This window comes from Juglans microcarpa x Juglans regia, chromosome 4D (genome assembly GCF_004785595.1).
Source record: "Juglans microcarpa x Juglans regia isolate MS1-56 chromosome 4D, Jm3101_v1.0, whole genome shotgun sequence".
NCBI lineage: Eukaryota > Viridiplantae > Streptophyta > Magnoliopsida > Fagales > Juglandaceae > Juglans > Juglans microcarpa x Juglans regia.
In genome coordinates, this window is record NC_054600.1 from 6,314,411 (window position 1) to 6,329,921 (window position 15,511).

Here is a 15,511-nt window from a genome sequence, read left to right on the forward strand (position 1 = left end):
CCCTAAGGCCGCCTTCTCATAGTTACCTTCTCTCCTATATTTTGCAGGCCCATTATGGAAGAACTAAGTTGTCGGAGCCTGGCCCAAAAGTGTGAGAAACACGGCACTAACAAGTTGTAATGAAAACACTATCCTTATTTATATTGGTAAGGTGCTTATAGGAATATCGGTAACACGACACCCCTATATATTTATTATTTTTCTAGAAGATTTGTAGTAGGATTTTGTTTGGAAATGTACTATTGGGAATGCCATTTTTATTGTTGAGGACATGTAAATAAATGTGTTTCACGTCTCTTGATATACTTTAAGGTCACCTTAACATGATGCACCAAATTACCAACGAGGCTTTGGGTGGAGCCTATGCACAATGTGTTTAGCGCAAACAATTATGGATTTTTCATACTAGATGAATGAACTAAATGTGCATGAGTTATGAGTTTTTAAGACTTCTCTATAAATTTTATTCAAAATAAACTAGATGTGGTAAAAATTAACTAGTGGGAGATGATTAGTAGTTTTTTGTAAAATTTTTGATTTCACTATGAAGGAAGGGATTTCATGATCTACTTAGATTTTGGAATAAAATTAAATGTGTGCTAACTTCAATCTCAAGCAATGAATGTCATGATAATGACCACTAATAACATAGTTACAAACCTTACTAAAGGAGAGAAACTGGATGAGACCAATTTTGACATATGGCATAGAAAAATATAATATATGCTTAATGATCAAGAGGTTCTAAAAAATGTCACGTCTTATGATATAACCTGAGAAAGGGAATTCTTCTAACATCGTCATGATATGGAAGCCTATTATGCTTGGGCAAATAAAGATCGGCGCATGCTTTACTATGCTTAGTAGCATGCACAATGATCTTATTAGGAAGTTTGAGAACTGCCCATCTACCTAGGATATGTGAAGCGAGCTGAAAATTGCCTATGGGAGACATCAACTACTAGGCTTTGTACTCTTATTTTGAGGTTTGAGTAATATGCTATGGACTGAGCATTCAAGGTCGATGTCTGTTTTGATTCATGATCTAAATATTGTTGGCAATAATCTCACTGATGAACAACAAATTATCGCTATCATATGATCTTTGTCCAAGTCAACAGAGGGCAAATGAAACTAGTTTTGACACTTGGTAAAAATATTAAGACTTTTATTGATATATTTCACCACTTGGAGCTAGAGGCAGAGAACATGAATGTGCATCATAATACTCTTCTTGTTGTCCAAGTTGGGAAGCACAAGACATTCAAGTCTAAACACAAGTAAATTGGGAGATATGCTAGAGAGGCAAATATTCTTTGTTGCACTGAGGCAAAAAAAGTATCCACTAAACACAACCCTTTCATTACTTGTGGTTTGTTCATATATTTTTGTTGTTCACTCAATCCCTAAAGGGGTTGTAGACACAGGAGGAACCAAATATGTACTTCAAGATTGAGTTGGGTTTATAGACTATAGAAGAATAACAGCTGTCAGATAGTACAATATCTTGGGTAATGAAATTCGAGAGGAAGTGCTTGGAGTTGACACTTACTAACTCAAGATGCATCTAGGGTGCTTGTTACTTCTTCATGATATATTTTATGTATCTGATGTTCAATGTAACCAATTTTCAGTTACTTTTATGTTAGAACTTGATTTTACTTTTCACTGTGATGATCCTCAACTGGACTTTTATTTGGATAGGGTTTTGTATGGACATGGTTTTCTTTTGAATGAGTTGTTTATGTTGGATTTAGATTCCTTATTTTTTTTATGGCTTCAAATGATGAGAATGTTGTTTCTAATTCATTGAAATGATATGTTAGACTAGGTCACATGGAAAATGACAGAATGACTGGACTAGCAAGAGAATGCCTATTGGGGTATCTTGCTAATATAAGCCTAGCTATGTATTAGCCCTGTTTAGCTGGAAAAGCTTGTCTGAAGCCTTTTGGAAAGGCTTCTAGGGCATCTTATCTTTTAGAGCTAGTCCGTTCTGACATTTGCGGAGTTATGAATGTGAAGGCTCACTATGATGCCTCTTAATTTCTCACCTTTACAGGCAACTACTTATGTTTTAGTTATGTCTATATGATCTTCTATCATTTTGAAGCATTGGACTACTTCAAGAATTTGTAGCTAAGGTTGAGAGTAAAAAAGAAAGGAATTTAAAATTTTTACGTACTAATTGGGGTAACAAATACTTGTTGAAAGAGTTTTTTGAACTATGTGAGGAAAATGAGATACGTAGGCAATTGACAATTCGTAGCACACCACAACAAAATGGTGTAGAAGAAATGAGGAATCGTGCCTTATTGGAAATTGTTAGATAAATGATAGTGCAAGCTAACCTGCTAATATCATTTTAGAGGGATGCTCTTTTAGTTACTGCCTAAATTTTGAACATTGTGCAATCTAAGTCTATTCCGCCAACCCTATATAACTTACGGAATGACATAAAAAAAAAAATTGGAACATTTATGGCTTTGGGGTTTTGCTGGTTATGTTCACACCACTTTCCATAAATATGAGAAATTTGGCCATAGAGGAAACATATCTTTATAAGATATTCAAAGAGTTCAAAGGGCTACATAATTTATGGTGAACATCCTAACGGATGAATGACGAAAATAGAATCGTGTGATGTCACATTTATTGAGAATTATTTTCTTAATATTGGTGAAGCAAAGACAGATCTTGGACTTTTTGAGTTGCAAGAACTCGAGGGAGTTACATCATCTTTTGGAGAGAATGAAAAATTATCACATCCTACAGCCGCAAAAGATAGTAAAAGTAACTTGCCACCTAGTAAGAGTTTCCCACTAGAAAGTGACTCGCAAGAATATCGGTTACGTAGAAGCAAACATGGAATCATTCCTTAATGTTGTTTTGAGATTGAAAGGGAATCTTTATGTGTGCTTTGTATGACCTTGATGAGCCTGCTTCTTAAGAGGAAGCACTAAGTGCACCTGCTTCAGATAAATGACTGGCTGGTATGAGAGATGAGATGAGTTATATTGCAAGACCCAAGTTTGAGAGTTATTTGATCTTCCACCTGGGCACAAATTTACTAGATACAAATAGGTTTTAAAATTTAAATCTCAGGTAAACGGACCAATTGACAAGTATATGGCCCATCTTACGGTAGAAGGCTATACCCAAGGAAAAGGTATAGATTGTGAAGAAGCATTCTCCGTGTGGTGAGACTTTTTTCCATTCACCTCATTCTAGCTACACATTTAGATTTGGAACTTTTCCAAATGGATGTGACAATTACATTTCTCACTGGAGAACTAGATGAAGAGATTTATATAGATCAACTTGTTAGTTTTGAGGTTAAGGGACAAGAGTGCAAAGTCTGCCAGCTGAAACGTTCCATTTATGGTCTTAAACAATCGTCTAGACAATAGAACTTAACATTTTATGAGGCCATCAATTCAATTGACTTTGAGATATTGGAAAAAAACCATTGTGTATATGTCAAACGTATAAGGAAGTATTTTTATTTTATGTTTTTACGTGAATGACAACTTATTAGCTAGAAATAATACGAAGATAATTATCGCTATAAAAGAATGGTTGTCCTGTACTTTTGAGATGAATGACATTGGTAAAACAAATTATGTGCTTGGAGTCGAAATTCCAAGGGATTGGTCTACGAAACTTCTTAGTTTGTCTTAAGAGATTTATATTAAGCAAATTCTAGAACGATTTCATATGCACAACTCAAAACTTATAAGCACTCCAATTGAGAAGGGTTATATATTATGCCTAGAACATTGCTCCAAGAGTGATGAGGAAAAGAAAGAGATAAACAGAGTTCCTTATGCAAGTGCAATTGAAAATCTGACGTACGCTATATTGTGTGGACGACCTAACATCTGCTTTGCATTTGGATTGGTTAGTCGTTATTAGAGTAGCCTAATACCTTTTCATTGGCAAGTAGTTAAGACGATTTTTTGATACTTTCGTGGAGAACAAATCTAGTTTTTACCATCAGGGTGGAGACATGAAACTGAAGACATATAGAGATACATTGTGCTAGTGATAAAGATGAGTATAAATCGATGATGGGTTATGCATTTAAGCTTAGTAGGGGAGTTGTTTCTTGATGTAGAACAAAAAATCATGTATTACTTTGTCCACGATAGAGTCATAGTACGTTGCTTGTTCAATAGTTGTACAAGAGGCTATTTGGTTAAAAAGATTTTTTCAACGCTTAGAGGTTACGACTCTTGCAGTTGAAGGCGTTAAGATATATAGTGATAGTATGATAGCTTTAGCATATGCCAAGAATTCCAAATACTATGGTAGAATCAAATACTATTTGATTTAACTACATTAGGGATGTCGTTGCACATGGTGAGCTGATCCTATAAACATATCTCTACAAGCAAGATGAAAGTTGATCCTCTTACGAAAGCTACTAGTAGCAATGTTTTTCAAACTTATGTTAGGAGTTTGGAGCTTCATCGGATTTGATATATGCTATATTAAGGATATCTTAGACTTTATTATAGATTTGAAAGTGTTAATGTCTATTGCATATGTGAGATTATTGTTTTTATCTCATATTATAAGTTAATTGATACTACGTGAAAATCACACATTATAATAATGTCACTAGGAAAATATCAGTCTACTCACATGGATGATCACCTTGGTGCTTGAATAACAAGCAAGATGATACAAATTGCTTACTTTGGCACTTGAAAAACGTGCAATTAAACATCTTGATGCTTCAGGAGCATTCAATATAAACTTAAAAAATGTTGCCTTAACTTGGTTAAAATGAGACTTACAAGAATCATACATAAAGTATTTGTACAACTTTATGAAGTTTGATTAAAGCGGAATGTGAAATATTAGACAAGTGCTACATGAGTGACTATGGTAAGAAACTCAAGTTAGAGCGCCTTTATGATGACTAGACTAAGATTCTTAAGGCTTTTGAATGTGACAAGCCCAAATGACTGGGAGTTCTGCCGTAACATACATTTCATATTGTATGTACTATAGATGACCATATGAGGAAGTAACTGGATGGGTCCCTGCTTCGTCACTATGTGCGCCCTAATGGATCAATAGATGATCTATTTCTATGCCCTTGAACTTGAAACTATTTCACGAGATGAAAACTTGATGTCGCTAATTTAGCATGTTATCTCAGGGCCACAAATAATACAATCTCGGGTTACATGTCTAGGAAGTCAAGTCTAATTGAGTTGACATGTGTGTCTAGGGAAGAACATTTGGATTCTTGTTATTTTATGACATAGCTTGGGGCGATTATATCATCTTGACTCGATATAATCATGTGTATATTATATAATGTGAGGTCAATGATTGCTTTGAATCATAAACTCGTGAGGGATTAAGGACCCTTTACCTAGTGAGATCAAATAGTTTAGGGCATAGACGAGACGTTATGAGTGATGTACTATGTTAGTAAGATGGTGACTTAATATAGTACTCCTACCCATTGCATTTTCGTCAGGTCGAATACTTCATTTTCCATATGAGGGATAATTAATTGAGAAATTAGGTGGAGATTGTTTTTCACGCCCCGTACATGGGGGTGAACCCTTTAACCTAAAATCTACAATAATAAGAACTTTAATACAAAATGTCCTCTAAAAATCAAATGTCTCAAAAGTTCTTCCATGTAAAATAAACTAAACATTGGCAAATTTTCTCTTAACTCATACAAATCTATTTATGCCACCTGACACTTATCTCACATTTATTTTATAATCCTATCATGTGCCATCAATTCCAATTGTCACCACCATCAATAATCTTAAAAAATGGTGGATAAAAGGGTGAGTCCATTGACTCTGTAAACATCAGACCTATACTATTGTGTACATATGAGCTAGTTACAAAATGCAGAAATAGACAGTTGTAAAAATTATGATAGTTGTATTTTCAGAAACAATTTATTACACTAATAATATATATAAAAGACCTTAGGCATAAGCATAATTGAAACAATATCAGAAACAAAAACAGATGCCATGTTTACCCTTATTGTAGGGTTATACATGTTTACGGTTAGTCAAGCATAACATAAATCATTGTTTTGTCATTGAAGTGATGCACTCAAAACAAAGGCCATATTTATCCCTATGGCAGGGTTGTGCATTCTGCAGATAGCTAATTAGAACATAAGTCACTTACTCACCAAAGTGATTGCACTCAGAATAGAGGCCACTATTATACCTATGGCAAAGCTGGAGGCCATTATTATAACCCGTGGCAAGGTCAAAGGCCATTATTATAATCCGTGCCAGGCCTGTAACTAATGTAGAATAGAATCCTATGTCTTAGAGTTTTCATATGCAATATCATATCATAACATAGTACTGAGCAAATAAATACCATATAATCAAATAAGAATTTCAGACTTCACATTTTATGCAGCAGAGGAACATAGTACAAAAATTGTTCATGTCTACACTTGTCATGATAAAATGTTAGATTTCAAAGGTAAGATACAAAGACTAGTGCATAAAATAACCGAGTACCGCATAGGAGTACCGCATACCTAGACATTTTAGTTTTCCTGAATTTCCTCACAATAGTGCCAAGTGAATATCAATTGTCACCTATAAATAAGAACGTAACTTGGGCCAATTTCCAATCATACACAAGTTTATACTTAAGCACGTACTTGTAATTAAAACTTGAAATACTAATGACCTATTTTTCATTAAAACCTAAAACTATCATAACCCTAAATTCACATTAGCTCTGAAATATCAACACTAAAATTGTACACCTTGTGTTCTTGAATCCAACTTCAGTTTCTCGACTTTCTGACAAGTACCCTCACAATAGTCTAACCTTTCATGGGCCAAACTCTCACAAATCTAGTCAAGATGCACATCAAACTTTTTCCTTAGCATAAACTCGTAACATGTTAATGCAGCCCATGATCACATGCTTATAAACACCACATATTTTCTTCTAAACCCAAAACACATGATGATGGTAACTTAGGCTTAACCCGTGACCCACTGATAAGCTACGTTGGAGAGGGTATCAAGCAAGGAGGGAGAGGTTAAACAGAGAGAGAGAGAGAGAGAGAGAGAGAGAGAGAGAGAGAGAGAAGGCTATACCAACAGTGGAGGGAAGGCAGGTGGTTGGAGGTGCACGGGGTTGGCATGGGCAACTCATGGTTGAACATGTTGGGTGGCCCTCTTCCATGTAGAGCTGTGTACGACTGTGTATGGCTGAGCTGCTGTGACTTGAGAGGCCTTTGTGGAGCTGGGGTTGGCGGTTCTCGACAATGGAGCTTAGAGGAGGATGAATTACGGGGATTTGGTGATTGTGCTTGTGTGTAGGGTTGTAACACCCCGACCCAATATTATAATGAAGCAATAATGGATGATTTTATTGGGCCTAAATTAGGTTTAATGTGTCACATTGGATATGCCCATGAATAATTATTTATTGAGGTTGGCTAGAGATTTTAGTTAGGCTCATACACCCAAAAGTATATTCTAAGTCCTATTAACATTTAGTGGATAATTTTGGAATGATATTAATGGGCTAATTTGTTTAGAAGCCAAATTGAGGTTTATTGGATGATTTTGAATAGGCCACGGCCCCAAAATTTGTTATGGCGAATAATGGAATCTTATTGGGGCCAATAATTGGATTAAATCTCATTGAATATTGATGGACCAAGTGGACTAAATTTAATTGGTATTAGGCCCACAAATTTATTTAAAAGTCTGAAAATATTTATTGGACGAATCGGACACATTTTTGAATTCAAGCCCACGAGATAAAACCAAGACCCGAGACCCATAGGAAAGGACCATGATCAAGTTGTAATGAAAACCCTACGTGACTGCTATATAATACTATATATACCCACACTGCGAGCCCCATGCACTTGAAACATGCGTCTTCATCACAAAACTAGGGTATGCCGCGACTCCTTTCTTCGCCAAGCTAGTCTCTTCCTTTCCACAAACTACCATGAACTAGACCCATGGAAGACTAAGTCACCAGTTCAGTGGCCCCACACTAACCCTCAAGCCATGGCCATCCTCCATGCAAATAGAACTTCCTCACTTACGTGAAGCCAGCAACTCACCGTTGCACCATGGGATCCAGCCCCTATTTCCCTATGTCAAAAATAGAGTAGCTCCCCTCCGTGCACCATTGCCCAACCGCTTGAGACCACCAACCAACCATTGCACCATTGAAGCTAGACGCCATTAATGTATCAACATGCCTTTGCGTCACCGAGAGATCACACCGAAATCATAAGCTCTACACTGAGATAACTCAAGCTGCAACGCCATCCTAGTCAAACCAGATCAAGCAACTGCTCAGCCCTTGTCACCCACGACCCTGTGTCACATGCCAAATGGAATTAGGGTTCGAAATGGGGGTGAACAAAGGGATTTGAAAAACTGAAGGGGATAAAGTGTTGTCGGGCTGTGGGTTGGGCTGGGTTTTAGTATTTGGTGTGTGGTTATGTCTTATGGGTTGTCACGGCCCTTAGCTGGTATAATAAGTAGGCATCCAATATTGTTAGAGGGTCCAATGGGCTGAGGGCCTAGTGTTCTTATTTCAGTCACGTTTTCTTATTTCAATAATTCTGTTAGAGGGTGAATGTTCTAGAAGAGAATCTAGTTTGTTATTCCATGGTGTCAGACCCTGCTAGAGGGGGGACGTCCTATGCACAAGGTTTATGCTGAATTTTAATGAAACTTGTTATCCTTTCTCTCTTCTCTCTCTATACTTTTTAGAGGTACTCCCCTTTAAGGAGCTCATTATTATAGTCATCCATAAGGAAAGAAATCTATTAAATTACATCCCGAATTTAAGAGTGTAACAGTTGGTATGAGAGAGTGATCCATAGTGACCATCTCTTTGTCAATCATTTTCTTCAACCTTCAGCTTAGTAGCGTGGCAGAGGGTACACGTCTCAATCAACTTCAGGATGGGCTATCTTCCTTGGAGAAGTCCACTGAGTCACAACTCAAGAACCTAGAAACAGAAATGTTAGCTTTAAAAAGGCAATCAGATTCAATAATGCAACAACTGGCTACTATCACGATTGAGCTACAGGAAAGGAACAACAACAACAACTTATATGGGGAATCTTCATCCGACAATCAGGGCCATTGGTTTGCACATGGAGAGCACGGGCTGGATCCCCCATCATCGGCAGGTAAGGATTGATTTCGCTACTTTTCATGGTGAGGAACCAATTGGTTGGTTGTATAAGACCAATCACTACTTTGCATATCACAACACTTTGCCCTAACACAAGCTGAGGTTGGCATCATTTTACATGGAGGGTCATAGTGTGGTTCCAAGATTTGGAGGAATTTGAACCATCCTTGTCTGGGAGGGATTTAGCCGAGCCTTGCTAGTGTGATTTAGGCCATCATCTTATGATGGTCCCATGAAATCTCTAACCAGGTTGAAACAAACTGGTTCAATAGAAGAGTATAAGTCCAGTTTTGAGGGGTTATCTAATAGGCTGAGAGGCTTCTCAGAAAGGTATAAGCTCAGCTACTTTCTAAGTGGACTGAGAGATGAGATAAGGCTACCTATGTGCATGTTTAATCGCAATAATTTGTTGATTTTTCTATAGCTCATCAATATAGAGAGGGGAACTTGGCTGCAGATTTTTTGGCAAGATGTGGGGAGGAAGGGTTAACAAGGAGGTTTGAGGTTTTTGTTTTACTTCCCAGCACCTTGAGAGGTATGATTTAGATGGATAGATTGGGTTTGCCGAACGTTCGACGTTAGTGGTTGTTATTATTTCATTGGTTTTTTGTTTGATTGTGCAGTTTACATGTTTTGTTTTATTATTTAGTTGGTTGGTTTATTGGCTTGGTGTTGATCGGATGTATAAGGCTTTCCTCCGCCATAAGTGATGATTTCTTTCAATAAATTTTGGAGGTGCCGTCGTCCTTCTAAAAAAAAAAGAAAACCTATAGTTTGGCAAAGATCCAAGAAGTGAATGTGGGAGTCTGTAGGAAGAATACTACGGGTCAGTACCACCCTCATGAACCAGGAATTCTAAAGCACCCTCTAGTAAATTCACAAACAGTTCACACCACCATGCCAAGGGTATTATTCTAGTCCAAAAGATAAAACCACAACAAATGAAGGATAGGAAGGACAAGGGTCTCTGTTACTACTGTGATTCCAAGTGGAATCCTAGCCATAGGTGCCAAAAACCCAAGTTATTTCAGATTGAGGAAATAGAAGAAGAACCCACTAAATCTGTAAAAATAGAGGAAGTGGTTGAGCGTGGAGAAGTTTTGGATTTTGTCACTAGTGCTGACCAACTAGAGATATCTTTGCATGCACTAATTGGATCCTTGAGCCCCAAAACAATGAGGGTAAAAGGAAGGGTAAGAAGTCAGGAGGTCATTGTATTAATAAACTCGGGAAGCACTCATAATTTTTTGGACCTTCAGTAGTGTAAAAAAGGGAAGTCCCAGTGATTGAAGAGGAAAAGTTAATGGTGAGAGTAGCCAATGGTGACTAGGTGGAAAGTGAAGGAAGGTGTGCAGGTTTGAGAGTGGAGTTGCAAGGGACTGTTTTTAGCACAGATGCATGTGTTTTGGTGTAGGCAGGTTGTGATATGGTGCTGGGGGTGCAATGGTTGCATAAATTGGGATCAATTGTATGGGATTTCAGGGAGTTGTCCATGCAATTCCAGTATAATAGTCAGTTTGTGGAACTGCGAGGGCTGTGTCTAGCTAGGTGAATTGAAGAAGGGAATGTCAATAAGAACAATAAGCTGGAACAAAAGGGCTTATTGTTACAAATGGAGGAAGCAAAGAAAGACTCTACCCCTACCATAAAAAGAATTCTTGACAAGTACTCCTCGGTGAGACCCCAAAGGGCTACCCTCTGAAAGGTCCCATGACCATGCCATCACCTTACAACAAACACTCAACCAACTTTAGTAAGACGACACCGCCATCCTTACTTCCAGAAAGAAGAGATTGAAGAAATAGTAAAGGAGTTGTTCAGTTCAGGACTGATCAGACCTAGCCACAACCCCTATTTCTCTCCCGTATTGTTAGTAAGGAAGGCAGATGGAACATGGAGGATGCGTGTGGATTATAGGGCCTTAAATAAGGTGATTGTGAAGGACAAGTTCTCCATTCCAGTGGTGGAAGAGTTGCTGGATGAATTAAGTGGGTCCAAATTTTTTTCTAAGTTGGATCTACATTCAGGATACCACCAAATAAGAATGAAGCATGAGGATGTGCATAAAACAACTTTTAGGACTCATGATGGGCACTACGTGTTCCTAGTGATGCCATTTGGGCTTACTAATGTACCATCTACTTTTCAAAGTTTGATGAATGAAATCTTTAGGCCTTATCTCAGGAAGTTCATACTAGTTTTTTTTATTTTTTATTTTTTATTTTTTTTTTATTTTTTATGATATAATGGTCTACAACACTAGTTTGGAGGATCACCAGAAGCACTTGAAGGTAACCTTATAGTTATTGAAGCAACATAAACTATTCGCTAAATTGTCTAAGGGCAAATTTGTAGCCCAGAAAGTAGCTTATCTAGGCCATTTGATCACTAGTAAAGGTATGAAGACTGATCCAAAAAAGTTTGCAGCAATGAGAGAGTGGCCTTTGCCAACTACCTTGAAATATTAGAGGGGTTTTCTGGGCTTAACAGACTATTATAGACATTTCATTAAGGGGTAACGAAGTATTGTAGCACCCCTTACTCAATTGTTAAAGAAGAATCAGTTCCATTGGGGTGAGGAAGCCAAAGAGGCCTTTCCAAAACTAAAAGATGTAGTGACTAGACCCCCTGTTCTGGTCTTACTAGATTTTTTCCTTCCTTTTGTGATAGAGGGTGATACTTTGGGAGGGGCAATTGGAGTTGTGTTGATGCAAAGGAATAAGCCAATAGCATATTACAGCCAGGCATTGAAGGGCACAATTTTAAATTTATCTACCTATGAGAAGGAACTGTATGCCTTGGTGATGGTTGTGCAAAAATGGAGGCCCTACTGGCTGGGCCCCCCTTTGTGGTCAGAACTGACCATCAAAGTCTGAAATACCTATTGAAACAAAAGGTAGGAACTCCTATGCAACAGAAGTGGACTTCGAAGCTACTGGGTTATGATATGCTGGTGGAATACAAAAGGGGGCTCGATAACAAGGTTGCAGATGCCTTTTCTAGAAAGAATGAAAGGGAAGATTAGAAAAGTGAGGCAATGTTTGCAGTCATTTCACTACCCACCTTAGAATGGATGGAAGAAATAAAGAAAGGATATAGTCAGGATCCTAAGGTGTAGGAGCTGTTTGAGAAGTCAAGAAAGGGGGAGTTACCCCCAACTTATAGTATGAGGGATGGCTTATGTTCTACAAGCAAAGGTTATTGGTGGCTAATGACAGTGAGTTTAGGCAGAAGTTGTTGCACTTACTACACACAAGTGCTGTAAGAGGACACTCAGGGTATGAAAAAACCCTTCACAGGCTTAAAAGGGACTTTTATTGACAAGGAATGAAAGCTGAGGTGAAATAGTTCATTCGGGATTTTGAGGTGTGTCAAGGTGTTAAAGCTGATCAGACAAGGCCTAGTGGACTACTACAACCACTTCCTATTCTATCCTTACCTTGGACTGAAATCTCTATGGACTTCATTGAAGGCCTACCCCCTTCCCACGGTTATAACAGTTTGTGGGTTGTTGTGGATAGGTTAACAAAGTACGGGCACCTTCATTCCTATATCTCATCCTTACACTGCTAAGACTATATCCCATTGTGAACTAATGGGAGATGTTAGTAAATGGGTATCCCATGACCTATGTAGTGTCCACATAGGTGGAGAAGTTATAAGAAGTTAATTAACATACTAGGAATTAATTGACTTTTAGGAAAATTAATTAAGCACCCCATCAGGAGACTCTTTAAATAAGAGTCTTACATATGTCAGTTGCGTGTGTAGAAAAAATGAGTGAATGCATAAAAAAATAAAGACCTCTCATCTTTCTACAATTTTTTAAAATAACCATCTTAAACTCTTGATGTTGAAGTGTGGCGTCATTTTGGGAGACTCTAGTAGCTTCCTACTAGACAGAGAAGAAACCACAACAATTTGACATGGGCTAGCTGTAAGACGAATAAAGATACGAGCTTATGAAAATTTCACTACCCTTGTTGGGATATCCAGAATCTAATAGATGAATTAGAGTTAAAGTCTCAAGTAGCCAAACAGAAGGCTTGACAGTTAAATTAGTTATGCCAGATGTCAATAGTTGATTAGTATTATTGATCAATTTCAAGTGCATAAATAGAGTCATTTTGTACAGAGATAATCATCGAAATGAAGGAGAATTTTTTCAATCTAGAATACATCTCTTCATTGATCTGTTTTCCTTTTACTTTTATGTACAATTCTGTACAATTTCACATGGTATCATCGAGAATAAACATTTTTTCGCTGCTTTCTTGATCTTTCTTGCTTTACAATGTCTGATAATCTTGAGGAAAACCCTTCTATGGCACACACTCCTTCATCAAATGCCTCTGTACAGAATCTTTCTGATGATTCATCCAGCTGCTACTACTTGCATCCGTCTGATAATCCTGGTGTACTTCTGGTTTCTGAGATATTCATTGGTGAGAATTACATTGCATGGAGTCGATCTATGTCAATTGCTCTAACAGTGAAAAATAAAATTGCCTTTGTTGATGGATCTCTGGTTCAACCTATAACTAATGATCCTTATCTTCGTGTTGCCTGGCTAAGAGCCAACAATCTTGTCCTGTCTTGGCTCATGAATTCAATTGCCAAAGAAATCCGTGGTAGTCTTCTTTATTTTACAATGCCTTTGATATCTGGGAAGAACTAAGAGTTAGATATCTTCGAAGTGATGGACCAAGGGTTTTCTCTTTGGAGAAATCTTTAAGCTCTATTTCTCAAAACTCAAAATCTGTCACTGAATATTTCAGTGAATTCAAGGCTTTATGGGATGAATACATCAGCTACAGACCAATTCCCAGTTGCAGATGTGGGAATCTTGATCGTTGTTCATGTAATATTTTGAAGAATCTGACAGATCGACAACAATCAGATTATGCAATGAAGTTTCTTGTGGGTCTTCATGACTCTTATTCTGCAGTCAGAAGTCAACTATTGCTTCAATCTCCTTTACCATCTATGAGCAGAGTGTTTTCTTTACTTTTACAAGAAGAAAGTCAAAGGTCTTTGACTAATGCTATTGGTATTTCCATTGATTCACAAGCAATGATTGCTGAACAATCATCAAGAACAGTTTCAACAAATAACACTCGATTCACAAAGCAGAAAGGAAAGTCTGATGCAATCTGCTCTCATTATGGTCAACAATCACCTTGTTGATAAATAGTTAATTGGATATCCTCCTGGATGGAAGGGCCCAAGAGGAAAAAGATTCAATTCTACACCAACTGCAGCCACAAATTTTCAAAAATTGCCCACTGAAAATAATACTACTGTTTTGGAACAAAATTCAAGCAATCCCAACATAATTTTCTCTCAAGAGCAAATACAAAATCTGCTCACTCTTGCAAATAGCCTTTCCAGCTCAAACATAAATTCTAATGCAACTGCTAATGTTGCATCTAATTCAAGTAATTCTTTTTCTTGTAATACAGTTTCTTTATCAAAGAATCAATTCACCTGGATTCTTGATACAGGAGCAATAGATCATATGATCTGTTCCCCTCTTTTATTTGATTCAATTGTTTTGCCTAAATCACCATCCAAGGTTCATTTACCAAATGGCCAAACAGTTCCAATTATCTTCACTGGATCTGTCAAATTTTCTCCTGATATCATTTTACACAATGCTCTTTATGTTCCATCCTTCAACATCAATCTTGTTTCTGCATCGAGATTAACTAATGACAATTCAATTGGATTATTTTTTCTTCAATCCAAATGTATCTTGCAGGACCTCAGCAAATGGAGGATGATTGGGCTTGTTGAAGTTCAATATGGTCTATACCATCTTCAAAAACCATATGCTCAAGCAAATAATGAAATGCTTTCAAGTTCAATTGGTTTACCTTCTAGTTCTTTAGTTGAATCTTGTACTGTTAATTTTGATCTATGGCATTTTCGTTTAGGCCATATTCCAAATACAAAAATACAACTCATAAATAGTTTTGATTCTTCTGTAAAGGCTACTCACAATAATGTCTGTGAGATTTTCCTTTCAATTGGTTCACATCGATATTTGGGTACCCTTTTCTATTCTTTCATATTCTGGTTATAGATTCTTTCTTACTATTGTTGATGATTACACCAGATTCACTTGGTTATTTTTAATGAAAACCAAAATAGAAACTCGAGCAATTCTTACTAACTTTCTAGCTTATGTTCATACTCATTTCAACACTAATATTCAAACTCTTAGATCAGATACTGGCCAAGAGTTTAATATGTCTGCTTTCTATTAAGAGCATGACATTATTCATCAATTATCATGTGTTGAAAAACCTGA